Source organism: Megalobrama amblycephala, linkage group LG19 (genome assembly GCF_018812025.1).
Source record: "Megalobrama amblycephala isolate DHTTF-2021 linkage group LG19, ASM1881202v1, whole genome shotgun sequence".
NCBI lineage: Eukaryota > Metazoa > Chordata > Actinopteri > Cypriniformes > Xenocyprididae > Megalobrama > Megalobrama amblycephala.
This window is the reverse complement of record NC_063062.1, coordinates 39,224,515-39,236,127: the sequence shown is the minus strand read 5'-3', so window position 1 is coordinate 39,236,127 and position 11,613 is coordinate 39,224,515. Positions and strand designations below refer to the sequence as shown.

The 11,613-nt window shown below is 37.6% G+C and overlaps 1 long non-coding RNA gene across 2 annotated transcripts; it reads right to left on the bottom strand.

The window, feature by feature from the left end:
* Positions 1-1,444: 1,444 nt before the first annotated feature.
* Positions 1,445-11,582, bottom strand: LOC125254093. 2 transcript variants are annotated; one of them, XR_007181591.1, is made up of 4 exons: positions 11,545-11,582; positions 10,947-11,107; positions 7,398-7,481; positions 1,445-3,099 (listed from the first exon to the last, which is right to left on the bottom strand). It is a non-coding gene; the product is annotated as an uncharacterized LOC125254093 (long non-coding RNA). The 2 variants fall into 2 exon arrangements; XR_007181592.1 differs by lacking the exon at positions 11,545-11,582 and adding an exon at positions 11,306-11,447.
* Positions 11,583-11,613: the final 31 nt, after the last annotated feature.

The following is an 11,613-nucleotide window of genomic DNA, read 5'->3' as shown; positions in this document are numbered from 1 at the left end:
TGACACGGCTGAACAAAATGAACTGTGATTGGTTGCTTTACATGTCAGTCAGACGGCTTCTGGGCGTTCTTTGGCCAATGAATGCTGCGATGGACTCCAGACCTTCTGCTGTCAGTCTGAAGGTCTGGTTACAACACTGATTTCATGGGAAAATGTAACTATGTTCCGAGGTGGCAATTTTGCATAAATTAATATGATGTGAATCATATTAGAAAAAAGTAAGCTTGAAGGCCTGCCCTAACCACACCCCCAAATATACTCGTCACTGCGGCGTAAGCAGATTGTACGAAAATGTACTAATGAGATACAAATTCATATGAATTCACCAAAAGGAATTGCCATAAGATTGTGTTGGAACAACTAGTTGTTTTTTTTTTTTATTATTATTTAATGCACAGGATCAATCATCAACCTTGACCAGAGGAACAAAGCGTGACTGTAAAATGTTGTGCCAAACTCACTGAGTTTTGGCATCCCAGACAGTTAATTCTTGTGAACAGATGAAGGCATTCAACTCTTTCTATATGTTCTATACTCTTTTCTCATGTTCTCCTCTTCTCTCAGTGGTAGATGTGATGAATGACTTTATGATGGACCTGTGTTTGATAAGAGGCAGGGCAGGTTTCTGTATGGTTAAAGGTGACATAGAACGTCTTTTTAAAAGATGTAATATAAGTCTAAGGTGTCCCCTGAATGTGTCTGTGAAGTTTCAGCTCAAAATACCCCATAGACTTTTTTTATAAATTTTTTAACTGCCTATTTTGGGGCATCATTAAATATGAGCCGATTTAGGCTGTGGACCCTTTAATTGCTCGCGCTCGCCTTTAACAGCATAAACACAGTTCACACAGCTAATATAACCCTCAAATGGATTTTTACAAAGTGTTCGTCATGCAACATGTTTAATCGCATAAGTATGGTATTTATTTGGATGTTTACATTTGATTCTGAATGAGTTTGATAGTATGCTCCGAGGCTAAAGCTAACATTACACACTGTTGAAGAGATTTATGAAGAATGAAGTTGTGTTTATGAATTATACAGACTGCAAGTGTTTAAAAAATGAAAATAATGACAGTCTTGTCTCCGTGAATACAGTAAGAAACGATGGTAACTTTAACCACATTTAACAGTACATTAGCAACATGCTAATGAAACATTTAGAAAGACAGTTTACAAATATCACTAAAAATATCATGATATCATGGATCATGTCAGTTATTATTGCTCCATCTGCCATTTTTCGCTGTTGTTCTTGCTTGCTTACCTAGTCTGATGATTCAGCTGTGCACAGATCCAGACGTTAATACTGGCTGCCCTTGTCTAATGCCTTGAACATGAGCTGGCATATGCAAATATTGGGGTCATACATATTAATGATCCCGACTGTTACGTAACAGTCAGTGTTATGTTGAGATTCGCCTGTTCTTCGGAGGTCTTTTAAACAAATGAGATTTATATAAGAAGGAGGAAACAATGGAGTTTGAGACTCACTGTATGTCATTTCCATGTACTGAACTCTTGTTATTTAACTATGCCAAGATAAATTCAATTTTTACTTCTAGGCTGAACTAATACAGAGAGTTTGGCTGAGGATCAGTGCACGGTTATGACTTACAGCGGGATAAAGGATCTGAATTCCATCGAATTGCTGATGCCATTGAGGAACTGAATTTTTTTTTACTTGCCTTCGTTTTTACTCATATATGTGACTAGGCCTATTGTAACCTGCTTTGTTAACCAGGGAAGAGTCAGATCAAACAAGATCATTTTTATTGCACTTGAAGGGGTTGTTCACCCAAAAAATGAAAACTCATTTAGACCAAAGTGTTTTTTACTCTACAGCCTGCATAGTTTTTCAATTGTTTTCAATGAGAGCACTGAATATTTAAAAATGGCAGCAGCGAGCGTCTATTTCACGCTGAGCTCTGTGTGTTTGCCATTTTTTCTGCTCGTCTAGAGTTGATTATCACTGTCACTTTTTACCTAGTCTCAGCCTCAGACGTCACGCCCACGAACCGTTGGCTGAACATCTGATGCATATGGCACACTTAACTGGAAACACTTCAGGATTTTTGAAGTCGTCATCTGGCTGGTTGAATTCTTCCAAAAAAGCTACTTTTTCCAGCGCCGCCGTGTTTACAACTGTGACAATGAGCGCTCTCCAGGATCAACTAAATGTTGAATTTTCAGAAGTATGTGAAGTTCGTGGCTCTATTGTTGCAGTAAACTTGTCAACATTTTTATATTCAGAAACAAACTATCTGCAAAATCAGATACTAGTAACACTTCCGTAGATATTCTGTGTCATAACAACCAAAGTGTCTCAACTGAAGAAGAAAAAAAGCGCTGCGGCACCAAAGTGCTTTCAAGCACCTAAAGTTAGGAGTTATATGAAAGTCACAAATATTTACAATATTAGACTCCATTGACTTTCACTGTATGGACAAAAACATTTGAAACATTCCTCCTACTCTGTATTCCCAAAGAAGAAAGAAAGTCATACAGGTTTGGAACGACATGAGGGTGAGTAAACGATGACAGGAATGTTCATTTTTGGGTGAACTAATGCTTTAAAGTGTCTGTTTCCAGATCTCTGCACAGAAAAACAGAGGCTGTTCTTTTCTGAATGTTCTTCATGATAATCTATTGATTGTTTGGTCCATTTAAATGTGACTCACCACATACACCACAGGCAGAGCTGGAACTAATGCAAATGACACGTTTTTGATATATTTTCTGAAGTGCAATGTGCAAAGCATGTAAATAAGGGTTTGTAAACTAAATTTTATTGAGCGACCCCTGGTTCAGGTAAGTGTTCTCTTGAGCATTTATTGTGAAAGTTGGAGAGGTTAAGAGGTGCTTGTGTCGTCCACTGTGGACAGATAACAGTCTTTCAGTCCCCACTCACAGGCCTGGCCCAAAGCCAACTGATAACACAGTCACATACCATCTTTATTAATGATTGGTCAAGTCCCGGGACGGAGCACAAACCCCCCGGCAGGTAAGATGAAGGATCTTTCCGTAATGACCACATCTGAGCTCCACCCAACAAAAGCAATCCATTCTAACACTGCTATGGCAACATTCCTTCAGGAACTAAAGAAAGCAGGAAGAAAAAAAGGCTTTATAAGGAAGCTTACGTCATCAGACATGGCATGAAAGGCACTCTAACATCTTGATAACATTGGTTAATTAGTTAACATACAGCATTTCAACTTTAAGACACAAATCATGTGGAAAATTGGACATTTATGTGGGTCTATAAGGTCTTTATCAGACCTTAAAAAGAGTCTGGCATGGATTTCTAAATTGCCTGAAATGTCTGGGATTTGGCTTTGTTTCGATATTGAGGTGCTCTCTACTCTTATGCATTCTATGTATGCATATACATTGCTTTGACCATTCTCTGTAGATCCTGCCTTCTCACATGCCAAAATACACTGCTGTTGGGATTATGTATTTTTGTAGGCCAAAACCTGGAAGCAGGTTTTTAGCACTTCCAGTTCCATTGTCCTGAAGTCAGTGGGTTTTTGATTAAATCCACTGAATAAGGTCTGTGGCAAATGCAAGCTCAAGATTTTTTCACGTTTTAACATAACGCCAAACAGGTAAACTTTCACAGCCTCATTAGGGGCCAAGCACCAAAGGTGGACCCCAGGAAGATTAGCAACCACTTTGTGGAAGCTAATGGGGATCCAAATAAACAATAAACAATATTGTATCCGTTGGTGTTCTTCTTCTTCTTCTTCTGCTCTGGGAGTCTATGGGAGCCCACAGAACTGCTTGCAGGAAAGTTATGAAATTTGGCACACTGATAGAGAACAGTCTCAACATTAACTACAGCAAATTTGGTGTCTCTAGATCAAACTCTCTAGCACCACCACTTGTCCAAATAACTTGTAACTTTTGAGCCATAAGGATTAGAAACATTAGGGTTAGATTCCTCGGTTCGGATTCAGTTGCACCCGATGACGTCATTTTCTGCCATGAAACTCAATTTTCTCACCAAAAAAGCTACTTTTTCCAACTCCTCCTAGACGGTTGCTCCAATTTTCATGAAAATCAAATCAGATCATCTTCAGACTATGCTGGCAAAAAGTTATCAAAAGCTTTTTGATAAACCCAACCTTCTTGAATAACACGCAAACAAATTCGAAGAAGAGCATGACAAATTGGATGCAAGGATATATCTCTGCAATGCTTTAGTATATTCTGACCAAACTTGGTACGTCATCACAAGCATGACCTGAGGCTACATGCTGCGTTTCGGCTCAGCGCCACTTACTGGTCCGGAGATAGCAAAAATTGTTATTTTTATTTATAACTTCCGAACAGTTTGGCCATGATTGAATGATATCCAGTTTTACCATATCGGCCATTTTGGGCGTCGGCCATTTTGCATTTTGAGGCAAAATGCTGTATTTTTTGAAAGCATTAGTGCATCATTACGAAACTCAGTATGGGTCATCAGCACGATGCCCTGAAGGAGCCTGAGAAGTTTCGAGGCAGTGCCACCTAGTGGTGAAATCAAATATTCATATGATCATAACTTTTTATGTGATTGACTTATTTTCACGGGAGTCATCTCCTTAGATTCCAGAATCCTTGCCGATTCCAACAATACCTAACATGCTAGGTTTCGCTTTATGGACGAAAGAGCTTATTGGTGGTGACAATGAAATCATTCAACCATGGTGTACTTCATTTATAACATACGTTAACTTTTTAATTTTGTCAATTGTACTTAGGCTTCAAAATTCATAAAGTTGTGTTCAAATGGACTCCTGTCCATTTACAGTGCCCAAACAAAATGTAAATTCACTGAAAAATTCCCATACTTTCATTCTGGTTGGAATCAAATGAAAGGGTAAATCATTTAGATTAGAAGCAGGAGTGAGTTTGTGAGCTTAATTAACGAAATCAAAAACACCTTACACTATGAGTCATAACTGTTGTCTTTTTTAAAAAACACAACATGGTCAACCTAATTTATTATTACATGCAACCAGTTTTGAGCTGCTGGATTTTTGCAATCACGAACAATATCAAACCTTTGGGTTTCGTTTTGACAATCTGATCTCACGAGAAATTGTAATCATCGTAATTACTCATTGTTGCTTTTGTATAAATTCAGATGATGTGTTGCATACAAACACGTACACTGAAAAAAAAATATATTTGTCGAAATTGCTAGTAAATTTCAAAATAATTACAAGAAATGTCAATTAACACATTGAATTAAATGAGAAATTTTGAAGTAGAATGACTGAAACAGTATTGTAAAATGTACTGCAATAAAAAAAATTGTTTTACAGTATGCTATTTTTAGGAAAAAAAAGTAAGCATGAGGGTCCACCCCTAAATATATCCATCAGTGGGGCATAAGCAGATCGTGTGAAAACACATGAATAAGATCATACAATCATACAAATTCATACGATTTATCCACAAATTTACCAAAAATGTAAAAAATTGCCATGAGATTGTGCTGTTTTGGCAGACCAAGGCCCAAAACACATGACCTCCGCATGGCCGAGGCCCAGACCGATTGCCTGGTGTGAGTGTGCGGCGTCCAAACTCAGCTGTGTCTGTTGTGCAGGAGGAAATACTGGTTAATGAGTAGCCCGTGCTGAGTTGTGGCCCTCTGTTACAGGTGTGGGGGCCAAGGACAGCAGCTGATAAGACTAGACATGACCGGGGAGAGGGGGAAGAGAGAAGAGAGAACAACTGCAAAACAGAGGATTGGAGGAGGTGTTGTAGAGATATCAATGACCTGGCGTTACTAAGAGACCAGCCTAGATTCATCAGCATATAACGGTATCCAGCCCACTCCTACGTGCCTTTTACACTATAGAGCCGTTGGATATAGGAGATTAGAGAAGTATTTTAACAATGAGAAAATTATGCATCACCTTTTAGCGATCAGGTAGATAAGAGGGCTAAACTGAAAAACATTAGGCCCGATGCGCAGCAGAACGCCTGCAACCCACTGAGCCACAACTACAGTCATTATATACCTCGAGCACCTTTAAAGAAATGGTTACTGCATAACAAAATAATTACGAACATGAAACATTCATTAATAGTTGTCTTAACTAAAGGCACTTTTGGCCCTGTGGGCTTATATATTTGTATATTATATTTTCCCTGTGGGAAATAAACTCTCTTAAAACACACTTTCACATGCATATTAAATAAATAAATTAGTCTACTATTTAAATTTATTTAGTTGTTGTTTTTTGTCTGCCAACACTGTCCAACAGTGAAATGTATGCAAAATCATTTTCAGATTTAAATAAATAAATTATTATTATTTTTTAAATTGTCTGCTAATATTGTCCAACAGTGAACATACATGCATCACAGAAAAAAGTTATTTTTGTAATTTAAATAAACAAATAAATAAATAAAATTATCTATTTTAATGTATTTAATTGTTTTTTTATGGCTACTAACATTGTCAGTGAAATATATGCATCACAGCAAAATCGTGTCATTTTTGTCATTTAAATTAATAAATAAATAAATGTGTCTACTATTTAAATGTAATAGTTTTTTTTTTTTGTCTACTAATGTTGTCCAAAAGTAAACATACATGCATCACAGAAAAAAAATTGTCATTTAAATAAATAAAAAAAAATTATTTAAATGTATTTAATTGTTTTTTTTTAATTTGTCTACTAACATTGCCAGTGAAATATATGCATCACAGCAAAATCTTGTCATTCTTGTCATTTAAATAAATAAATTTGTCTACTATTTACATTTAATTGTTTTTTATTTATTTGTCTACTAATATATTCCAACGTTGAACATATGTGCATCAAAGCAAAATCTTGTAATTGCTGTCATTTATTTAAATAAATAAACAGTGTCTACTGTTTATTTATTTTGTTTGATCAGGAAAGGACTACGAGTCCAATTCGCCACTGAAAACAAGGCTATTGCTCTGACATTAGCAAGCATTTGATCCTAAAAACACACAAAACTGTTGCTATATGATTTATTTAGCACAACTGGAACTCTTGATCTGTTTTATAATGCATTTGATGGCTCTGGTAGGTACTTCTGAATTATGAAATCTGACTTTAAAAAGTGTGTATTGCGTGTGTAACACTGATTTAACGTTAATTTCAATTTCACTCTGCAGGTTTTCTAAGTCTGCACAGCTCTGTTGCTCAATCATGGCTTATCACTCTGTGTCATGGAGTGTGAGTGGGCCACACACTGAAGACTGGATCAATAACCAGGTTCCTACCGGTCCACCTCTTCCCGCACAAGGCCCTTGTTCGACCAGGCGGGGTAATGAGTTACTTATGCCACTCTGCACCTTCAAACCCCCATTAACCAATCCTCCTATACTCTAGCATCCCCTCCTCCACACTATGACCCACCTTGATCTTCTAGCCTTCACCCGGGTGAACAAACTCTTCAGACCCTCTTTCCCTCTTGGTTTCTTTCACCCACTCATGGGTCACCTGCAAATATGCAGAAAATACAGTTATGACCTACATAAGCAATTGAACTGAACTGTGAAGTGAATGACTTTACTTCAGTAGTTCAGTCGAATATAATGTAGGATTATTTGTATAATACACTGAGAAAAACTAAAAGGGGTAAAAGTTTCATACACTCTTAAAATGAAACATTCTTTATTGGAATTGATGGTTCCATAAAGAACCTTTAACATTCGTGAAACCTTTCCATTGCACAAAAGGTTCTTTATTGTGCAAAAAGGTTCTTAAAGGGGTCCTTGATTATGATTTCACTTTTTTAACTTCAACATATACTTAGAGCGCATCATGAGTGAGGCCCTAGAGAATCACTGTGGCACAGTCAGCATTGGAGGAAGAATCATCACCAATCTTCGATTTGCAGACGACATTGACGGACTAGCTGGTAGTGAAGCTGAGCTGGCCATCATAGTGAAGAACCTGGATGAAACATCTACTAGGTTTGGCATGGAGATAAGTGCTGAAAAAACAAAGCTGATGACAAATAAGCAGATCACTACCAAGATCGAAGTTAGAGGACAAGAACAGGAAACTGAGTCATTTCAAATATTTGGGCTCTATCATCAGTGAAGAGGGGTCAAAACCGGATGTTTTAGTGAGGACAGTGCAAACAACAGCAGCTATGTCAAAGCTGAAACCTGTATGGAGAGACAAAAATAGCTCTCTAAAAACAAAAATTAGACTTCTGCGTGCACTTGTCCTCTCAGTCTCCTTATATGCCTGTGAGTCCTGGACCCTTACAGCAGAGTTGCAACGAAGAATCCAGGCACTTGAAATGAGATGCTATAGAACCATCCTTACAAGGACCACATTACAAATGAAATAGTGAGAAACGTCATCAGGTGCGAAGTAGGCCAGTATGAGGACCTCCTTACTACAGTTAGAAAGAAAAAGCTGAAATGGTACGGACATGTCGTCAGAGCCAATAACCTGTCCACAACAATCCTCCAAGGTAGTGTCCCAGGTGGCAGAAGACGAGGTAGACAGAGAAAGAAGTGGGCGGACAACATTACAGAATGGACCATGAAAAGCTTTGCAGAGACACAGGCACTAGCACATGACCGAGACAAACGGAGGGACCTGATGTTCAACAGCCACACCAGGTCATGGGACTGATGATGATGTTTGAGCATAAACAACATCTGCAAAGTTAAGTTCAATGCAAAGGGAGATATTTTCTTTTACATAAATCGATTTTTACAAACAGCTGGACTACAACAAGCTTCTTCCTAAAATTTACATAAACCCCGCCCCCAAGAACACACAACAAAGTGGGCGAGGCCATGTTGGGCTGCTTTAGAGAAGAGGAAGAGTTGTTGTAGTAGAATGTTGTTGTCATACCGTCATTTTATGCTGGACTGCTTCACAAACGAGGGTCAATTAAACACTGGATTTGCACAAAAGATTAACATGACGGCACATGCTAGTCGATGAGTTGAATCAACTCCACAGCAACTACATAAATTTATCCACTAACCATTCAGAAACGTCCAGTTTCATTCTAAAAGTTGTAACTTCTTCCTGAGTCTCTCATCAGTGTCGACTCCGGTTTGAACAATGTAAGGCTGAACACCGTTACTGACAATGTTGTTGTTGTTGAGCTGTTAAAGCTCCGCCCTCTTCTGGAAAGGGGGCCGGGAGCAGCAGCTCATTTGCATTTAAAGGGACACACACAAAAATGGCATGTTTTTGCTCACACCCAAATAGGGGCAAATTTGACAAGCTATAATAAATGATCTGTGGGGTATTTTGAGCTGAAACTTCACAGACACATTCTGGGGACACCAGAGACCCCTTTCATATTTTTAAAATGTTCTTCAGATGGTTCTTTGCAGAACTGTTTACTGAAAGGTTCACTGGGGAACAAAAATGGTTCTTCTCAAATCAGCTAATTACATGAACTATCAACGAACAGGTGAATTTTATTAACATAACTAACAAAAATGTATAAATACGGTAACAAATGTATTGCTCATTGTTAGTTAACAACTAATTATTGTATGTTAAGTGTTACCAGGTTATCATCGTTGACTTTAGGTTTTAATGTCTCAATTTAAATCAGTTTAATTCATTATAATTAAGTTCCATATTTGTAAAGGTTTTCGATTGACTTACGGTTTTAAAGTTGTGAGCCTCAATTCAGTCAATTTCATCTCAATTCAAATCAATTTAAAATTTAGATGTATTTGTACAGTGCTGAGTTTCCCAAACTGGGATTCTTTAAGAAAATGCAGAATTGATGAAAAGCTAGCGATTAATTAAATCATAAAAATGTCAAATTAAAATAAATAATTCTAAATTAAATGTTTTATTAGTTTACCTGCATATCATATGACCATTAATCGATATAAGAGATCTGTAAACATGCAAATGTGTTTTTTAAATTAATGAAATATTCAGTTAAAATCTTGGGTAACACTTTAAATTATGCAACACATATTCACTATTAACTAGTTGCTTATTAACATGTATATTACTAGCATATTGGCTGTTTATTAGAACTTATTCTGCATGACCATACTTAAACATGCTAAGCAGTTTATTGAGGGGAAAACTCCTAGTTAATAGTAAATATGTGTTCCCTAATCTAAAGTGTTACCAAATCCTGTTTGTGTATCCGTGGTATAGTGCATTGAGAGAAACATAAAAGGGTAATGGGTTATCATAGCTGTTTGTTCCATTCTTTTTTTATCCAGTTCAATTTATTTAATTCTATTTCAATTCAGAAGGTTTATTGGTGTAATGCATTGAGAAAAACTACAAGGTGTAAAACCTATCAAAGACTAAAAAATAATTCACCTTAAGCATCAGATCATTCAGTATCAGAAATTATTAATTCTCTTAATCAAGATCTGGTTGAAGCAGAGCCGATGTTTGACCCGTGAGAACCGGACTGTAAAGATAAGACGGGATGAATCTGTATTGGAAAGGGCGAGGTCTGCCAGAGGCTGTGTAATATAAATGCAGCGGGTGTGTACAGAAAAAGAAAACCTTCCACGCTCTGTGACTTTGACAATGGTCGGCTCCGAGCCGCAGGATTACAAACCGCATCCTGGTCAGGGATGATGCAGGTGGCCAACGCAACAACCTGATGTGCAGGTTATTTCATAGCCACGTTTAGAGTATTTCAGAACAAATGTGGGTTGGTAACTTACACTACACATATCAAAAGGTGATAATGTATGATATAAAATCATGAAAATTATATATATGATATAAAATTATAAGAAACTTTCTAGAGTGTATGATAACAGAAAAAGTATTTAGGTCACATAAGAGAACATAAAAACCTTAATCCCATCCAAACTATTTATATTCTATTGTAAACCATTTCAGATGGGGGAGTGAACCGTATTACACATATCCACATCATTCTTTCTTCCACTATTGCGTTTATCATTCTTTTCTTTTGTACTATTGTTCATTTACCAGGAATTGTGCTTCAGGTATTGCCTCTCTATCCGCATATGATCCAAAGGTTTGGCCCTTTGCCACGGTTTATGACTCCAGGTGTGTCCTGGTTACTTCCGTGTTTGGGTGGCCACAGATGTAGCTTTTTCTCTTTTTCTTGATCCTGGCAGAAAAAAAGTCTGAAGACAAACAGGCAAAGGTGAAGAGTTTTCCGAAGCTCACACATATGACAATAGACATGCCTACAATCACTCTCTGTCAACATTTACATCTGTTTTTTCACGCTCATTTCACTCTACCACACTCATTCGAGTCTCTATTGTGGATGAATGTACCCTGCCGAGAAAATACAGGTGACATTTATCAGAGATACAGACCCAGAGAGCAAATACTGTCCTGTTTTCATTCTCTCTCCACAAGCGCACAGGCTGTTTGAAGCAGATTTCCAATGGCAGGGAGGAGGGGGAATATATTTGCCAATAAAGTGTGTTTTTAAAGTGTCCTTTCATCTGGCAGGAAATTGCATAAGTTTTGTGGGATTATGAGAGGCAGGTTTACAACGCAGGTTTCATTTCAGAGCAGGTAAAAGCAAATGGGCAGGTGGGAAATAACTAACCTGAGTTTATGATGTGTACAGGGGAGCAAAACCTGAGAATAGAGGAGAACGCAGGCATTATGGCGACGG